The 19877-nt window shown below is 42.7% G+C and overlaps 1 protein-coding gene and 1 long non-coding RNA gene across 51 annotated transcripts in view; one reads left to right on the top strand and one right to left on the bottom strand.

Moving 5' to 3' along the window:
* Window positions 1–19877, top strand: part of MAP4 (microtubule associated protein 4) — a 231975-nt gene that overhangs the window by 10517 nt on the left and 201581 nt on the right. The window lies entirely within an intron of this gene.
* LOC144339175 (uncharacterized) lies at window positions 7324–10559 on the bottom strand. Its single transcript, XR_013413898.1, has 2 exons — window positions 10138–10559; window positions 7324–7792 (listed from the first exon to the last, which is right to left on the bottom strand). It is a non-coding gene; the product is annotated as an uncharacterized LOC144339175 (long non-coding RNA).

The raw sequence follows: 19877 nt of genomic DNA, 5'->3' as shown, positions 1-19877 counted from the left end.
ATCTAAGTCCAGAACATTTTCATTACCCCCAAAAGAAACCTCATACCCATTAGCAGTCTCTTCCATTACCTTCATTCACCCAGCCTCTGGCAACCACTAATCATTTTCCTGTCTCTATTCTGGACATTCCATATAAATGGAATCATACAATAAATGGCCTTTTTGTGTTGGCTTCTTTCATTTAGCATAATGCTTTTAGGTTCATCCATGTTGTAGCATGTATCATTTCATTCATTTTTATGGCTGAATAATATTACGTTGCATGGATATACTGCATTTTGTTTGTCCATTCATCCATTGATGAACATTTGGGTTGCATTTTTTTAGCTATTATGAATAATGCTCTGTGAAGATTCAGATATGTTTTTGTATGGACATTTATTTTTGTGTAAATACCTAGAAGGCGAATTGCTTAGTTGTATGTTAATTGTGTTTAACCTTTTAAAAAATTATTTATCACTAGACGTGGTGGCTCACGCCTGTAATCCTAGCACTTTGGGGGTCCGAGGAAGGTGGATCGCTTGAGCCCAGCAATTCAAGACCAGCGTGGGGCAATATGGTGAGACCCTGTCTCTATTAAAAAAAAAAAAAATTAAAACCTGAAAATTCTTTTTTTCTTTTTTTTTTTTTTTGTTTTTTGAGAAAGATCTTGCTCTGTCACTCAGGCTGGAGTGCAGTGGTGTGATCATGATTCATTGCAGCCTTGACCTCCAGGGCTTAGGTGTTCTCCCACTTCAGCCTCCTGGGTAGCTGGCATTGTAGATGTGTGCCACCACACTTGGATAATTAAAAAAACAATTTTAGGCCGGGCGCGGTGGCTCAAGCCTGTAATCCCAGCACTTTGGGAGGCCGAGACGGGCGGATCACAAGGTCAGGAGATCGAGACCATCCTGGCTAACACGGCGAAACCCCGTCTCTACTAAAAACACAAAAAATTAGCCGGACGAGGTGGCGGCTCCTGTGGTCCCAGCTACTCGGGAGGCTGAGGCAGGAGAATGGCGGGAACCCGGGAGGCGGAGCTTGCAGTGAGCTGAGATCTGGCCACTGCACTCCAGCCTGGGCGACAGAGCGAGACTCCGTCTCAAAAAAAAAAAAAAAAAAAAAAACAATTTTAATTAGAGATGGGGGTCTCCTTATGTTGCCCAGGCTAGTCTTGAACTCCTGGACTGAAGCAATCCTCTTGCTTGGCCTCCCAAAGTGCTGGGATTACAGGTGTGAGCCACCATGCCTGGCTGATAGTATCTTTTGAAACACAAAAGTTTTAAATTTTGATGAAGTCCAGTTTATCTAGTTTTTTCTTGGTTTCCTGTGCTATAGGTGTCACATCTAAGAAGCTGTTGTCTAATTTAAGGTGATAAACATTTCTCTCTCTCTTTCTTTCGTTTGTTCTTTTGTTCGTGCTTTCATTCGTTCGTTCTTTCTTCTTTCTGAGACAGGGTCTCTCTGTTTTCCAGGCTGGAGTGCAGTGACACGATCTTTGCTTACTGCAGCCTCCACCTCTCAGACTCAAGCTATCCTCCCACCTCAGCCTCCTGAGTAGGTAGGACTCCAGGCGTGCACCATGATGCTTGGCAAATTTTGGTTTATTTTTTGTAGAGATGTAATTTTTTTTTTTTTTAAAGACAGAGTCTCGCTCTGTTGCCCGGGCTGGAGCGCAGTGGCCTGATCTCTGCTCACTGTAAGCTCCACCTCCCAGGTTCATGCCATTCTCCTGCCTCAGCCTCCCGAGTAGCTGGGACTACAGGGGCCCGCCACCATGCCCGGCTAATTTTTTTGTGTGTTTTTAGTAGAGACAGGGTTTCACCATGTTAGCCAAAATGGTCTCAATTTCTTGACCTTGTGATCTGCCCACCTTGGCCTCCCAAAGTGCTAGGATTACAGGCGTGAGCCACGTGCCCGGCCGAGATGTGGTCTTACTGTGTTGTCCAGGCTGATCTCAAACTCCTGGACTCAAGTGATCCACTTCCCTTGCCTTGCAAAATGCTGGGAATGTAGTTGTAATTTGTTTCTTTAAAGAATTTTACAGTTTTAGCTGTTATATTTAGTTTTTTAAAAAATCATTTCTTTTTTTTTTTTTTTTTTGGTGAGACGGAGTCTCGCTCTGTCACCCAGGCTGGAGTGCAGTGGCCGGATCTCGGCTTACTGCAAGCTCCGCCTCCCGGGTTCACGCCATTCTCCTGCCTCAGCCTCCCGAGTAGCTGGGACTACAGGTGCCTGCCACCTCGCCCGGCTAAGTTTTTGTATTTTTAGTAGAGACGGGGTTTCACTGTGTTAGCCAGGATGGTCTCGATCTCCTGACCTCGTGATCCGCCCGTCTCGGCCTCCCAAAGTGCTGGGATTACAGGCTTGAGCCGCCGCGCCCGGCCAAAAAATCAATTTCAGGTTAATTTTTATACATGATGTGTGAGGTAGGAGTCCAAAATCTTTTTCTTTTTCTTCTTTTGAGATGGAGTTTCGCTCTGTTGCCCAGGCTGAAGTGCAATGACGTGATCTTGGCTCACTGCAACCTCCACCTCCCAGGTTCAAGTGATTCTCCTGCCTCAGCCTCCTGAGTAGCTGGAATTACAGACATCCGTCACCACGCCCAGCTAATTTTTGTATTTTTTGTAGAGACTGAGGTTTCACCATGTTGGCCAGGCTGGTCTCGAACTCCTGACCTCAGGTGATTCACTCGCCTTAGCCTCCCAAAGTGCTGGGATTACAGACGTGAACCACTGCACCCGGCCCAAAATCTTTTTCTTTTTCTTTTTGGTGTGTGGATATCTAGTTGTCCTTGAACCAGTTATTGAAAAGACTTTTCTTTTTTCATTGAATTGTGTATTATCTTAGCATCCATGTTTTGAGTCAATTGACCCTAAAGGTATGGGCTTATTTCTGGACTTTATTTTTTGAGACAGGGACTTGCTCCGTTGCCCAGGCTGGAGTGCAGTGGCGTCACCTCGATTCACTGCAACCTCTGCCTTCCAGGTTCAAGCAATTCTCCTGTCTCAGCCTCCCGAGTGGCTGGGATTACAGGTGTGTGCCACCACACCCAGCTAATTTTTGTTATTTTTAGTAGAGACAGGGTTTCACTATTTTGGCCAGACTGGTCTTGAACTCCTGACCTCAAGTGATCCACCCGCCTCGGCCTCCCAAAGTATTGGGATTACAGGTGTGAGCCACCGTGCCCGGCCTGGACTTTCAATTCTATTCCATTGGTGTATGTCTATGCCAGTACCACCATGCTTTCTTTCTTTTATTTTCACCCTGTGGTACTACTATCTGCATAAATATGCTGTCTTGATTAATGTACTTTTGTAATATGTTTTGAAATTAGGAAGTGTGAGTTTTCTAATTTTGTTCTTATAAAGATTGTTTTGGCTATTCTGGATCCTTGGCATTTCCGTTTGAGCTTTAGGATCAACTTGGCAACTTTTGCAGAAAAGGCAGTTGGAATTTTGATAGGGAATGCCTTGAATCTGTAGATCAATTTAGAGAGTGTTGCCATCTTAACAATGTTAGATCTTCCACATCATGAACGTGGGATGCCTTTCCATTTGTTTATGTCTTTAATTTATTTCAAGAATATTTTGTAGGCTGAGTGTGGTGGTGGCTTACACCTGTAATCCCAGCCCTTTGGGAGGCTGAGGTGAGAGGATTGCTTGAGCCCAGGAGTTTGAGACCAGTCTGGCTGACATAGTGAGACCCCATCTCTAAACACACACACACACACACACACACACACACACACACACACACAAGCTGGGTGTGGTGGCTGAGACCCCATCTCTAAACACACACACACACACACACACACACACACACACACACACACACACACACACACACAAGCTGGGTGTGGTGGCTTGCGCCTGTAGTCCTAGCTACTCATCAGGGTGAGGATGAGGTGGGAGGATCCCTTGAGCCCAGGAAGTTGATCTGTGATCCTGCCATTGCAGTCCAGCTTGGGCAACAGAGCGCGAGCCTCTGTCTCAAAAAAAAAAAAAAAAGAAAAAGAAAAAACAAACAAAAAAACCCCCCAAAAAAACCTGTGTGTGTGTATATATAAAATATATTTTGTAGTTTTTAGTGTACAAGTTTTTTATTTTAAATTTATTCCTGAGTATTTCGTTGTTTTGATACTATTGAAAATGGAATTATTTTCTTATTTCATTTTGTGTTGTTGATTGCTGGTAATATAGAAATATAACATTTTTATAGATCTGGTATTCTGTGGCCTTGCTGAACTTTTTTTTCTTCTTCTTTTTTTTTGAGATGGAGTTTCACTCTTGTCGCCCAGACTGGAGTGCAATGGCACGATCTCAGCTCTCTGCAACCTCCGCCTCCTGGGTTCAAGCGATTCTCCTGCCTCAGCCTCCTGAGTAGCTGGAATTACAGGCATGTGCCACCATGCCTGGCTAATTTTGTATTTTTAATAGAGATGGGGTTTCTCCATCCTAGTCAGGCTGGTCTCGAACTCCCGACCTCAGGTGATCCCGCCCGCCCCAGCTTCCCAAAGTGCTGGGATTATGGGCATGAGCCACTGCGCCCTGCTGAACTTGTTTACTAATGCTAATTGTGAGTGCGTGTATGTGTGTGTTGTGTGTGTGTGTGTGTGTGTGTGTGTGTGTGTGTATGTGTATATTCTTTTGGATTTCCATATTGTTTTTAAATTATTATTATTTTTTGAGATGGAGTCTCTCTGTTGCCCAGTCTGGAGTGCAGTGGCACAATCTCTGCTCACTGCAACCTCTACTTCCCAGGTTCAAGCCATTCTCCTGCCTCAGCCTCCTGAGTAGGTGGGATTACAGGCATGTGCCACCATGCCCAGCTAATTTTAGTGTTTTTAGTAGACAGGGTTTCACCATGTTGGCCAGGCTCGTCTCTAACTCCTGACCTCAAGTGATCCACCAGCCTCAGCCTCCCAAAGTGCTGGGATTACAGGCATGAGCCACCGCACTTGGCCTAAAATTAAATATATCTTGCCACTGGACTGAGAATCCCTTGAAGTCAGAGATTGTACTTCATTTCTTGTTTCTCTTTCTCTACTGGCAAATGTATGTTCAATTTATGCTGCAGTCAGGTGCTATAGTAGTGTGACTTAGGGGAGCATAATGCCACTAATGACTTGGAAAATGGCACAGAAAGGAAGTGGGGCATTGTAAAACTATTTTTACCTATTATAAAATGCTTCCTGAGGTCCAGGAAAGGCAATTCTCACGTTTGTCTCTGCTCTTCTATACCTCTTGCCCCTAATTGTCCTTTGTTTCTGGAACTCAGAATACTAAGGATCATAAAGTTAGGTGTTTAAGGATAGGAACATTAATTTGATTTTATATATTATTTCCCTAGGGAAATGTGTTCTGGCCTCATTAATGAAATAGTTTTATTTAATTTTTTTTTGAGACAGAGTGTCACTCTGTTGCCCAGGCTGGAGTGCAATGGCGTGATCTCAGCTCACTGCAACCTCGGTCTCCTGGGTTCAAGTGGTTCTCCTGTCTCACCCTCCCGAATAGCTGGGACTACAGGCACACGCTGCCACACCCAGCTAATTTTTGTATTTTTTGTAGAGACGCAGTTTTGTCATGTTGGCCAGGTTGGTCTTGAACGCCTGACCTCAAGCGATCTGCCCACCTCGGCCTCCCAAAGTGCTGGGATTACAGGCGTGAGCCAGCGTACCCGGCCAAATTTATTGTTAGTACTGTTGTTATTATTTTTGAGATGGAGTTTCGCTCTTTTGCCCAGGCTGGAGTGAAGTGGCACAGTCTCGGCTTACTGCAGCCTCCATCTCCTGGGTTCAAGCGATTCTTCTGTATCAGCCTCCCGAGTAGCTGAAATTATAGGCACCTGCCACCATGCCTGGCTAAGTTTTGTATTTTTAGTAGCCAGGATGGTCTTGAACTCCTGACCTCAGACGATCCACCTGCCTGGGCCTCCCAAAGTACTAGGGTTACAGACGTGAGCCACTGCGCCTGGCCTCATGAATTTATTTATTTTTATTTTTTATTTTTTGAGACCGAGTCTAACTCTGTTGCCCAGGCTGGAGTGAAGTGGCACGATCTTGGCTCGCTGCAACCTCTGTCTCCTGGGTTCAAGCACTTCTCCTGCTTTAGCCTCCCGAGTATCTGAGACTACAGGCATGCACCACCACAGCCTGCTCATGGAATTTCACCACATTAGCCCAGCCAGTCTCAAGCTCCTGACCTCTAGTGATCTACCTGCCTTGGCTTCCCAAAATGCTGGGGTTACAGGTGTGAGCCACCGCGCCCAGCTACTTTTTTCATGAATTTAGAAGTATTTATCGTAATGATTGGCTATGTTCATTGTTAATTCTATGTTCAGATTTTTTCTTTCTCTTTTCTTTTTTACTTGAGGTGGGAGTCTCAGTCCCTTGCCCAGGCTCTGGAGTGTGTTTTGGCATCATGGCTTGTTGCAGCCTTGACCTGGTTTCAGGTGATCCTCCGAACTTCAGCCTTATGGGTATTTGGGACCACAGGCATGTGCCACCACACCCGGCTGATTTTTTTGGTATTTTTTTTTGTAGAGACAGGGTTTCACCATGTTGCCCAGGCTGGTCTCGAACTCCTGAGCTCAAGCGATCTGCCCATCTTGGCCTCCCATAGTTCTAGGATTACAGCTATGAGCCACCGTGCCTGGCCCTCAGATTTCTTCTTGAATAAACTCAAGCTTACTTATTTTCCTTTCCCTCTTACTTGCTAAGTTACAGAGACATGGGGGTAACAAACCATTTGCTGTTAAAAGGCAGTATCTGACCCATTTGCTTGTTATATTTCTGTCTGCCTTTTATTACCAGACATGCAGAAATGCTTTTTAAAAGCACACTGTACTTCAAAAAGGGGTAGTTCCCCTTTACTTAATTTTATTTATTTTTTTGACACAAGGTCTCACTCTGTCACACAGGCTGGAGTGCAGTGGTGTGATCACTGCTTCCTGTAGCCTCGACCTCCCAGGCTCCAGTGATCCTCCCGCCTTAGCCTACCAAGTAGATAGGACTACAGGCACTCACCACCACATGGACCCGGCTAATTTTTTGCTTTTTTTTTTTTTTTTCTGTAGAAACGAGATCTCACTATGTTGCCTAGGCTGGTCTTTTAACTCCTGGCCTCAAGTGATCCTCCTGCCTCTGCCTCCCAAAGTGCTGAGATTACATGTGTGAGCCACCACACCTGGCCCACAGTTCCCTTTTAATCAGAAAATATTAAAATGATTTTTTAAAAGAATGGATTCTCTGGTGGGTTCACACTTCCAATCTGTTCTTAAAAAAAAACACAAAATAGGGCCAGGTGCAGTGGCTTACACCTGTAATCCCAGCACTTCGGATACCAAGGATGGGAGGATTGCTTGAGGCCAGGAGTTTCAAGACCCATTTGTACAAAAAGTAAAAAATTTTTAAAAACTCTAAGTAGAACAGGTAAAGAAAATGAAATTACTGAAAAGAAAGCAAAAAAGGCCAAGAGTAAAATTAAAATTGAAGAAGATAGGGAAGAAGAAAAAGTAGTAGTGGTAGAAGAAGAGGTCTCTGTGAAGAACAAGAAGAAAAAGGATAAAAAGAAACATGATTGGGCATGGCGACTCACGCTTGTAATCCCAGCACCTTGGGAGGCTGAGGTGGGAGGATCACTTGAGATCAGGAGTTCAAAACAAGCCTGGTTAAGTAGCTCCCAAGGAGGGAGAAAAAAAAAAGGACCATCCTGGCCAACATAGCAAGACCCATCTCTTAAAAAAAAAAAAAAAAAAAAAAAAAAAGCTAAAAAAATGTATCTGGCCATGGTGGTGTCTGTAGTCGCAGCTACTCAGCAGGCTAAGGCAGGAGGCTTACTTGAGCCCAGGAGTTTGAGGTTACAGTGAGCTATGATCATGCCACTGCATTCTATCCTGGGTAATGGGGTGAGACCCTGTCTCAAACAATTTTTTTTCATTAATATTGCTAGTTTAATAGGTTAAAAAAGGGATAATCTCACTGTTTTAATCACATCTGATTTTCTTAAAACAATAACATCAGTATTGCATGGTCGTATATCTGATAATTAAAGGTAAGTTTGGGTCACCAAGAATGAGGTTCTCTGATATAGCCAGTTGCTTTAGTACTCAGCCAATTTAGTATGTTCCATTTTAGCAAGTTCTCTTGGGCTGGGTATATTTTAAGAGTGTCAGTGGCTACCCAGACAGTTGTTCTTTATCAAGCTGAAGTAAGATAACAATAATAGATACAAAAGAAATGTTTGAAGGATATTCTGAATAACTTTGTGTGCTCAGTATAGCTGAGACTTGCTGAGATGCTTCAGAGGCAAACCAGTCAGCCTGTTTCATCAGTCAGAGGTGGGATGCCTTTCAACAGTGTGTTGTCTAAGAGTCTAAGGTAGACTTGCCCAAATTAACAAACTTTGCAATTATCAGTGACAGGCAACTATATTATGGCAGTAATAGCACTGGACTGAGTGTCAAAAGACCAAGGTTCAGGTTTCATCTGTACCATGTAATAGTTATGAGGTCTAGGGCAGATCAGTCTATCTCTTTTCTTATTTATAAAATCAAGGTTGTGAGAATTAAGGGCTTTGTGACTGGAATGGGTGACCTTCAGAATGCTAGTAAGATATTATCTAGTGATACAAATCAAAAAATAATTTTTGTGTATATGGAATTAGTGATGCATTGATGTTTTCAATGAAAATTACATTTCCTTTAAGTTTCATTGGATTATATAGATGGCAGATTGGCTGTGAAATACAAAACTCATGGACTTATTGGAACCACTTTGAGGCCCAGAATAATTCTGCCTTCTCCTAAGGTCATTTACTAAGTTGTAGCTGAGTCAGAATTTGAACTTTAATCTCTAGCATTCTTTCTACTGTGTTCAATTTAATACCACAGGTATTTATATACCTTCTAGGTGTATACACTCTGGTAAGTGCTGTAGGTTATTTTTTAAAAAGTAAAATAGAAGAAACAGTATACACTGACTTTAAAACACTGACTTTATTATTAAAAGTGTCATGATACACACTGTAAATGCTATACTTATTGTGCTTAGGTATGAATGACTAAGTGGGTTTAAATAAATGTCTTAGGAGCCTAGCATGGTGAACTGTGCCCGTAGTCCCAGCTTCTTTGAGATGGACGCTCTGTTGTCCAGGCTGGGAGTGTAGTGACATGATCTCGGTTCACTGCCACCTCCACCTACTGGGTTCAAGCGATTCTCCTGCCTCTGCTTCCCGAGTAGCTGAGATTACAGGTGCCTGCCACCACACCTGGCTAATTTTTTGTATTTTTAGTACAGACAGGGTTTCACCATGTTCTCCAGGCTGGTCTCGAACTCCTGATCTTGTGATCTGCCCACCTTGGCCTCCCAAAGTGCTGGGATTACAGGCGTGAGCTACCATGCCTGACTAGTCCCAGCTTCTCGAGAAGCAGAGGCAAGAGACTCACTTGAGCCTTGGAGTTCAAGTACAACCTGGACAACACAGTGAGATCCTACCTCTAAAATATAAATAAATAAAATAAATGCCTTAAGGAGTTCATGGTGCTTTGTTGAATTGAATCACAATCAAGGATTCAGTTAATCTTCATTAGTTTTTAATTAGTAGAGCTGGATGTTTATTACTTAAATATTCCTTTTTTTTTTGAGACAGAATCTTGCTCTGTTATCCAGGTTGGATTGCAGTGGCACGATCTCAGCTCCCTGCAACCTCTGCCTCCTGGGCTCAAATGATCCACCTCAGCCTCCTGAGTAGCCGGGATTACGGGTGTGTGCCACTACGTCTGGCATCTGGCTAATTTTTGTATTTTTTGTAGAGATGGGGTTTCACCATGTTGCTCAGGCTAGTCTTGAACTCCTGAGCTCAATGATCTGCCTACCTCGGTCTCCCAAAGTGCTGGGATTACAGGTATGAGCCATCACATCTGGTCCTTAAATATTATTTAAAACAGTTTTTTTTTTTTTTTTTTTTTAATGCTTCTCTGGGCCGGTTGCAGTGACTCACACCTGTAATCCCAGCACTTTGGGAGGCCAAGGCAAGTGGATTGCTTGAGGCCAGGAGTTCGAAACCAGCCTGGCCAACAGGGCAAAACCCTGTCTATACTAAAAATACAGAAATCAGCCAGCCAGCCATGGTGGCGCATGCCTGTAATCCCAGCTACTCGGGAGGCTAAGGCAGAAGAATCACTTGAACCTGGGAAGCAGAGGTTGCGGTGAGCTGAGATTGCACCACTGCACTCCAGCCTGAGTGACAGAGTGAGACCCTGTCTGGAAAAAAAAAAAAAAAAGGCTTCTCTTGTTAACTTTGAGACAGTAATGGGGAGGTGGTATTATTCAGGCAGTCAGAAGCATAAATGCCCAGACCGCCGCTATATTTTTAAACATAAGAAACTGAAACCCCTGTCTCTACAAAAATTAGCTGGGTGCCGTGGCATGTGCCTATAGTCCCAGCTACTCTGGGAGGCTCAGGTGGGAGAACTGCTTGAGCCCAGCAGATAGAGGCTGCAGTAAGCCATGATTGCACCACTGCTATCCAGCTTGGTGCAATCACACCAAAAAAAAAAAAAAAAAAAAAAAAAGAAAATATAGGGGAGCATGATATTCCAGACCTTTAGTATTGTGTTGAGGTTTTTTTCCCCCTCTACTATAAAATGAGAGTGTTCAGTTTTAAGAGGCACATTTTCAGAGCATGGGTAGAGTCTTTCCAGAATAAAACAGTCTGGCTGGTGATGGAGTAATTAAATTTTTTGAGACATTATTTAAGGAATTACAGATGTTTCATTTAGAGAATAAAGAGGTGGGGACAGTTATTTTCAAATACAGTTGTCCTCGGTATTCATGGGAGATTGGTTCTCAGAGCTCCTGCGGATAAGAAAATCTGAGGATGTTAAGGTCCCATACGTAAACTGATGTACCTGTGCATGTCTTGCAGTATACTTGGCGCATGCCTCTAATCCCAGCTACTTAGGAGGCTCAGGCATGAGAATCACTTGAACCCAGGAAGCAGAGGTTGCAGTGAGCGGAGATTGCGCCTCTGCACTCCAGCCTGGGAGGCAGAGTGAAATGGTCTCAAAAAAAGAAAAATTAAATTAAATTAAATTAAAAAAATATTTATGTGATGGCTGAATCCGAGGATGTGAATGGAACCTGTGGCTTTGGAGGGCTAACTGTATATCAAAGATCTGGCAAGTGGAAGAGGCATTAGATTTAGTGTTTTGTTGCTTTGACAAAAGAACGAGGACCATCAAGTAGAAGTTAAAGAGAAAAACGGAATGTAACTTTCTTATAAGATGGTGAGTTTCCTCATGTTAAAGTAAGATACTGAGTTTAACTTATGTTAAAACAGAGCCAGAGCCGGGCGTGGTGGCTCAAGCCGGTAATCCCAGCACTTTGGGAGGCCGAGACGGGCGGATCACGAGGTCAGGAGATCAAAACCATCCTGGCTAACACGGTGAAACCCCGTCTCTACTAAAAAATACAAAAATTAGCCGGGCGAGGTGGCAGGCCCCTGTAGTCCCAGCTACTCGGGAGGCTGAGGCAGGAGAATGGCATGAACCCGGGAGGCGGAGCTTGCAGTGAGCTGAGATCTGGCCACTGCACTCCAGCCTGGGCGACAGAGCGAGACTCCGTCTCAAAACAAACAAACAAACAAACAAAAAAAACAGAGCCAGGGTATTTAGAGATACTGAGGAGGTAGTTAAGTTGAATGACCTTTAATGCTTTTGTAAATAAGTGGTTCTTAATTTCATTAAATGTATATCCCTTTGAGAATCTAACCCAGCAAAGACCCTGTCCCCAGAAAACTTCTGTGGATATACCGTATAGGTATATATTTTCTCTCATACTTGAAAACTACTTTTTGGGGGGCATAGTATTGTATGTTTATATGTATGTTTATTAGTATTGTATTTTATTTTCTTTCAGTTTATTGAATTTATTGTTTCTTTTTTCTTCTTTTTGTAGAGATGGGGGTCTTACTATGTTGCCCATGCTTGTCTCGAACTCCCGAACTCAAGCAATCCTCCCACCTCAGCCTCCCAAAGTGCTGGGATTACAGGCGTGAGCCACCCTGTCCAGCCTTGAACTTATCATTCCATTATCTTCTGGCTTACATTGTTGCTTCAGAAGTTAGCCTTGGTGTTAATATCTGTCAGGTATTCTGTGGCATCACTAGTTTTTGATTTCCTCAAACTGCATGACTTGACAGTCATTGGCTTATCCAGATTATGAGAAACTAAGATGTCAGTGCATACAGCAGTTCCTCTGTGGCTATGATTTCTCAGAAAGTTTTTATTCTTTTGATTTGCTCAACACCAAAACAGGCTTCTATATAGTCCACTAGGGATAGTGAAAAATTTGGGGCTTGGTTTAGATTGGAGAGGTATATGGTGGGGTGTCTTATAAGGCTTAACTTTGGGAGGGCCCAGGGCCTTGATTTCTGTCCCCCTTGCCTTGTGTGGCCTTTGAATCAAAAGCTTTAGATTAGGACTTCACAGATTTTAGTGTGCATACAAATCAGATGATCTTGTTATAAGGCAGATTCTGATTCTGAAGGTTTAGTGTGGGACCCAAGATTTTGCATTTCTGATCTATAAGATGATGCTAATCCTGTTGGTATACAGATGACACTTTAAGTTGTAAGGAGTTAGATTGTTATGTTTGAGATGTGAGTGGTATTAGTAATGTTAGTCATGGTTATGAGGTGGTACAGTAGTATATAAAGAATGAAGATGGCCGGGTGCGGTGGCTCAAGCCTGTAATCCCAGCACTTTGGGAGGCTGAGACGGGCGGATCACGAGGTCAGGAGATCGAGACCATCCTGGCTAACACGGTGAAACCCTGTCTCTACTAAAAATACAAAAAACTAGCCGGGCGAGGTGGCGGGCGCCTGTAGTCCCAGCTACTCGGGAGACTGAGGCAGGAGAATGGCATAAACCTGGGAGGCGGAGCTTGCAGTGAGCTGAGATCCGGCCACTGTACTCCAACCTGGGCGGCAGAGCAAGACTCCGTCTCAAAAAAAAAAAAAAAGGAATGAAGATCATTCCATTGTGCAGAGGTTCTTTTTTAAAGTTAATAGACTTTTTTTTTTTTTTTTTTTTTAAAAAGAGACAGGGTCTTGCTTTGTTACCCAAGCTGGAGTGCAGTGGCATGATCATAACTCCTTGCAGCCTGGAACTTCTGGTTTCAAAATAGATGGGACTACACGTGCACACTAGCAAGGCTGGCAATTTTTTTCTTTTTTTGTAGAGACAGGTACTTTCTATATAGTGGAGTTGAAAATTTTTCATTGCCTAGTGATGTAACTCTTGGCATAACACATTAGTTTTTCTCTGTCTTTAGATATGTTTAGATACACAGATGCTTACCATTGTGTTACAACTGCCTGCAGTATTCAGTAGTACATGCTGTACAGGTTTGTATCCTAGGAGCAACAAATTGTACTATATAGCCTAGATGTGTAGTAGGCTATACCAGCTAGGTTTGTGTAAGTACACTCTATGACGGTTGCACAATGATGAAATCACCTAACACATTTCTTAGAATGTATTCCCGTTGTTATGTGATGCTTGACTGTATAATTGTAACCGCCCAACAGGTTCACCTTGCCCACTGCCTCAACAGAGCCGATTTATCAAGATGGGAATTGCAGTAGAGAAAGAGTAATTCAAGCAGAACTGGCTGTGTGGGAGACTGGAGTTTTATTTTTACTTAAATTAGTCTCTCTGAGAATTTGTGAATTGGAGTTTTTAAAGATAATTTTGTGGGTAGGGGACCAGTGAGTCAGGAGTTCTGATTGATTGGGTTGGAGATGAAATCATAAGTAGTTGAATCTGTCCTCTTGTGCTGAGTCAGTTCCTGGGTGGGGGCCACAAGACAAGATGAGCCAGTTTAAATCAATCTGGTTGGTGCCAGCTAATCCATTGCGTATAGGGTCTGCAAAATATCTCAGCTAATCCATTGCGTATAGGGTCTGCAAAATATCTCAGCTAATCCATTGAGTATAGGGTCTGAAAAATATCTCAAGCACGATCTTGGGTTTTGCAATAATGATGTTATCCCCAGGAGTAATTTAGGGAGGTTTAGAATCCTGCAGCCTCTAGCTGCGTGACTCTTAAACCATAATTTCTAATCTTGTTAGAATTTGTTAGTCCTGCAAAGGCAGTCCAGTCCCCAACCAGGAAGGGGGTTTGTTTTGGGAAAACTAACCTAAACTGTAAACTAAGTTCCTCCCAAAGTTAGTTCAGCCCAAGTCTAGCAATGAACAAGGACAGCTTGGAAGTTAGAAGCAGGATGGAGTCGTTTAGATCAGATCTCTTTCACTGTAATAATTGTCTCAGTTATAATTTTTGCAAAGGTGGTTTTATAATGATATGTATATGGAATAGTTTCACTGCCCTAAAAATGGCCTGTACTCCACCTATTTATCCCTACTTCTTCCCCTCAACTGCTGTAACCACTAATATCTTTCTGTCTTCATAGTTTTGCCTTTTTCAGAATGTCATATCATTAGAATTATATAGTATATAGCCTTTCAGATTGGCTTTTTGTCACCTAGCAATATGCATTTGAGGTTTCTCAATGTCTTTTTGTGACTTCATGGCTCATTGCTTTTTATTGCTGGATAGTGTTCCATTGTCTGGGTACACTACAATTTGCTTATGCATTCACCTACTAAAGGCATCCTGGTTGGTCCAAGTTTTGGCATTTGTGAATAAATGTCCACGTGCAGGTTTTTGTGTGGACTTGAGTTTTCATCTTTGGGTAAATACCAAGGAGTGCAGTTGCTGGATTGTGTGGTGAGAAAGTATGTTTAGTTTTGTAAGAACCTCCCAAACTGGGTATAACTTTTTTTTTTTTTTTTTTTTTTGAGACGGAGTCTCGCTCTGTCGCCCAGACTGGAGTGCAGTGGCGTGATCTCGGCTCACTGCAAGCTCCGCCTCCCGGGTTCACACCATTCTCCTGTCTCAGCCTCCGGAGTAGCTGGGACTACAGGCGCCCGCCACCAAGCCCGGCTAATTTCTTTTTGTATTTTTAGTAGAGACGGGGTTTCACCGTGTTAGCCAGGATGGTCTCGATCTCCTGACCTCGTGATCCGCCCGCCTCGGCCTCCCAAAGTGCTGGGATTACAGGCTTGAGCCACCGTGCCCGGCCTTTTTTTTTTTTTTTTAAAAAAACACAGGTCTCGCTGTGTTGTTCAGGCTAGGCTCATCTCCTGGGCTCAAGCAATCCTCTTGGCTTAGCCTCCTGAGTAGCTGGGACCATAGGTGATTGCAGTTCACCTTGCTGGCTGTACCATTTTGCATTTCCACTAGCAATGAATGAGATTTCCTATTGTTTGACATCCTTGCCAGCATTGGTGTTGTGCTTTGGATTTTGGCCATTCTAATAGGGATAAACTTTTTTTTTTTTTTTAATGAATTTGAAGTCTTTTTTTCTTATTAATGATTTCTTTTAACCACAGTTGTCACAATTACTGTCTTAATTGGCAATTCTCTGATGACATATGTTATTGAACATCTTTTCATATGCTTATTTGCCATTGGTGTGTCTTTGGTGAAGTGCCTGTTCAGATCTTTCCCTATTTTTAAAATTGGGTTGCTCATTTTCTTTTTTCTTTTTTTTTTTTGAGACGGAGTTTTGTTCTTGTTGCCCAGGCTGGAGTGCAATGGCACGATCTTGGCTCACCACAACCTCTGCCTCCCAGGTTCAAGTGATTCTCCTGCCTCAGCCTCCCGAGTAGCTGGGATTATAGGCATGTGCCACCATGCCTGGCTAATTTTTGTATTTTTAGTAGAGATGGGGTTTCTCCATGTTGGCAGGCTGGTCTCTAACTCCCGACCTCAGGTGATCCGCCTGCCTCGGCTTCCCAAAGTGCTGGGATTACAGGTGTAAACCACCGCCCCGGCCATGTTGTTCATTTTCATATTAAGTTTTAAGAGTTCTTTGTGGCCCGGTGCGGTAGCTCACGCCTGTAATGCCAGTACTTTGGGAGGCCGAGGCGGGCGGATCCCGAGGTCAGGAGATCGAAACCATCCTGGCTAATGCGGTAAAACCCCATCTCTACTAAAAATACAAAAAAATTAGTCAGGCGTATTTGCCAGCATCTCTAGTCCCAGCTACTTGGGAGGCTGAGGAGGAGAATGGTGTGAACCTGGGAGACGGAGCTTGCAGTGAGCCGAGATCGCGCCACTGCCCTCCAGCCTGGGCGACAGAGGGAGACTCCATCTCAAAAAAGTAAATAAATAAATAAAATAGTTCTTTGTATATTTTGTTTCATTTTTAATTTTTTATTTATTTTGAGATTGGGTTATAAGACTGGCTAAATGTGTTTTTTTTTTTTTTTTTTTTTTTTGGTAAAGACAGTGTTTCGACACTTGCCCAGGCTGGTCTGGAACTCCTGGGCTCCTGTGATCCACCCACCTTGGACTCCCAAATTGCTGGGATTTTATTAGCCACTGCACCTGGCCTCTTTGTATATTTTGGATACCAGTTCTTTATCAGATACATGTTTTGCAAATATTTTCTCCCAGTCTGTTGTGTTTCTATTCTCTTAGCAGTGTATTTTGCAGATCAGAACTTTTAACTTCAATAGAGTCCAGCTTATCAGTTTTTTCTTTCCTACATCATGTTTTTGGGGTTGTATCTAAGAAGTCATTGCCAAACCCTAAGTCACCTAGATTTTCTTCTGTTATCTTCTAGGAGTTTTATAGTTTTCTATCTTACATTTAGGTCTATGATCCATTTTTTTTTTTAATGATCCATCAATTTTTTTTTAATGTTCCATCTTTTTTAATCTTCCACAGTTTTGATGGGTTCTCTTGGACTTTATTCTATAGCAGTTCATGACCATGTACCATTTACAGGCATAAGTGATAAACTTCATAGTGGCTGAGAATGATCAACAAAATGAGTTGCCTTGTGTTATATCATGGTCCAAAGGAAATATGTCAGTGATATATGAGTGACTGAGGTTTTTTTACTCGTTGAGATTACATCCGGGTACCTTTTGGTGATGAAACTGTTTATTGTTTGTTGCACTGTTTATTGTTTGTTGCAGAGTTCTACTGCAGACCAACAATTCCTGGACCCATTTAATAACCCATGTGTATTAAATGTGATATGATTGGGATTTTAAAGGCCAGAGGTTTAAGAGAGAATTGTTCAAAAGTTGTTTTTTTTTTTTTTTGAGACAGAGTCTTGCTCTGTGGCCCAGGCCGGAGTGCAGTGGCACAATCTCAGCTCACTGCAACCTCCACCTTCCAGGTTCAAGCAATTCTCCTGCCTCAGCCTCCTGAGTAGCTGGGATTACAGCTGTGTATCACCAAGCTGGCTAATTTTTTGTATTTTAGTAGAGATGGGGTTTCACTATATTGCCCCCAGGGTGGTCTCGAACTCCTGAGCTCAGGCAGTCCACCTGCCTCACCATCCCAAAGTGCTAGGATTACAGGCTCAGACTTCTAAAATGCAAGGATTACAGTTGTGAGCCTCTGTGCCTGGACCAAAAGTTGAATTCTCAAATAGTTAAGATATCATGTGTTCATATGGGCCATAAAGGATCAAAGTAAATGTGGCTTGCCATTATTGTAATGTTGCTATCCTCAGTGGGTCTTTTTTTTTTTTTTTTTGAGATGGAGTCTTGCTCTGTTGCCCAAGCTGGAGTGCAGTGGCGCAATCTCGGCTCACTGTAAACTCTGCCTCCCAGGCTCAGGCAATTCTCATGCCTCAGCCTCCCAAGTAGCTGGGACTACAGGTGCCTGCCACCATATGCATGGCTAATTTTTTGTATTTTAGTAGAAACGAGGTTTCACCATGTCGCCCAGGGTGATCTTGAACCCCTGAGCTCAGGCAATCTGCCCACCTTGGCCTCCTAAAGTGTTGGGATTAAGGTGTGAGCCACTGTGCCTGGCCCTGATTGGGTTTTTGTCATTATCTGTTCAGTTCATGTAGTTTTGGCTGTTAATTCTGTACTTGAATTATTCAGTCACAAAATCTTTTTACTGACTGCTGACTCTACTTGCACTTTCATTGCTTAATGATGAAGGCTGTTTAAAATAATATTGTAATGCCAGACACGGTGGCTCATGCCTGTAATTCCAGCACTTTGGGAGGTTGAGGCGGGCAGATCACCAGAGGTCAGGAGTTCAAGACCAGCCTGCCCAACATGATGAAACCCATCTCTACTAAAAATACAAAAATTAGCCAGGCATGGTGGTGCACGCCTGTAATCCCAGCTACTCAGAGGCTGAGGCAGGGAGAATTGCTTGAACCCTGGAGGTGGAGGTTGCGGTGAGCCGAGATCGTGCCGTTGCACTCCAACCTGGGTGACAGAGCGAGACCTTGTCTCAAAAATAAATAAAATAAAATAATATTGTATCTAGATTTTCAAATCAGGTGTTTATGCAGGAAAAGACAATTGTTTTATTGGTTTTAGAAAACCAGCAAACCAAAGCAACAATAAAGATCCCTGAATACATTTTTTCTTTAATTAATTAATTACTTGGGTCTTTCTGGTAAAATAAGATACTTCCTTGTTACCAAATGCCAGTTTTATCAAATGAAAAGGATTGTGTTCATAGATGATGGAGATAATCACCAGTTCTGATAGTTACTCTAAAAGATAAGACATAATCCTATTCAGCCAGACCTAGTGAAAATCAGAAATACCGATGAAACTTGGACAAGTAGAGTAAGACTTTTGGTTTAAAACACCTTTGCAAATGGGTTTGGTATGTGTAGTATTTATGTGTGCTACCTGGGTTCTAAAGAATCCATACTATATGCTAATTTTTAAATTATATACATGGTACTTTTTAAGCCTCATAGGCTAGCCTACTGTCTTGCTGGCCTCCCTCCCTCTCTTCCTACAATAAATTGGCTAAAATAATGAGGTAATATCTAAGTCATTGTAGTCTAGGACTGAGTCATTGTTTTCTTTGAAAAGATTCCAGAATACTTTTGTATTTTCTTAAAGGTAACCTTTTTGCACTTGTTTTAAGGTATTGTTACTTGATTTACAGCCAATGAAATGGAACTGTTAAGTTTGTAAGCATCTTATATTTTTGAAGTGCTGATTGTATGTTCAATCTAATTCAGTATTTATGGTCTAATATGTTCTAGGCTTTGGTGTAGGTGCTTGGGATATAATGATATATAACTCATAGTTCAGCCTTAAGTCTAAATATTTAGTATTTTGTCAATTTTTTAATTTAGTTTTTAAACACAGTTTTTAAAAATAAGTTTTTAATTTTTTTTTTTTTTTTTTTTTTTGAGACGGAGTCTCGCTCTGTCGCCCAGGCTGGAGTGCAGTGGCCGGGTCTCAGCTCACTGCAAGCTCCGCCTCCCGGGTTCACGCCATTCTCCTGCCTCAGCCTCCGGAGTAGCTGGGACTACAGGCGCCCGCCACCTCGCCCAGCTAGTTTTTTTTGTATTTTTAGTAGAGACGGGGTTTCACCATGTTAGCCAGGATGGTCTCGATCTCCTGACCTTGTGATCCGCCCGTCTCGGCCTCCCAAAGTGCTGGGATTACAGGCTTGAGCCACCGCGCCCGGCAAGTTTTTAATTTTGAGATAATTATAGATTTACATTCAATTGTAAGAAACAGTAATACAGAGAAATCCCTTGTACCCTTTACCCAGTTTCCCCTGGTGGAAATTTCTTCCAGAATCACGGTACAATATCACAACCAGGGTACTGACATTGAAACAGTTAACAGTAAAGTGGTACAGCCACTCTGAAAAATAGTTTGGCAGTTTGCCTAGGAGTACAGTTGCTAGGCCATGTGGTAGTCACATGCTTACTTTTTAAAGAAACTGCAGTTTGTATTGATATACTATGGTGGAGGCCCAGGTTCCCCACGGGGTCCCCACTGACCTTGTTACTGGTCTGCAGGGATGAAATTCCT

This window comes from Macaca mulatta, chromosome 2 (assembly GCF_049350105.2).
Source record: "Macaca mulatta isolate MMU2019108-1 chromosome 2, T2T-MMU8v2.0, whole genome shotgun sequence".
Taxonomy (NCBI): domain Eukaryota; kingdom Metazoa; phylum Chordata; class Mammalia; order Primates; family Cercopithecidae; genus Macaca; species Macaca mulatta.
Note: the sequence above shows the minus strand (reverse complement) of the source record. Positions and strands in the feature narration are given on the sequence as shown.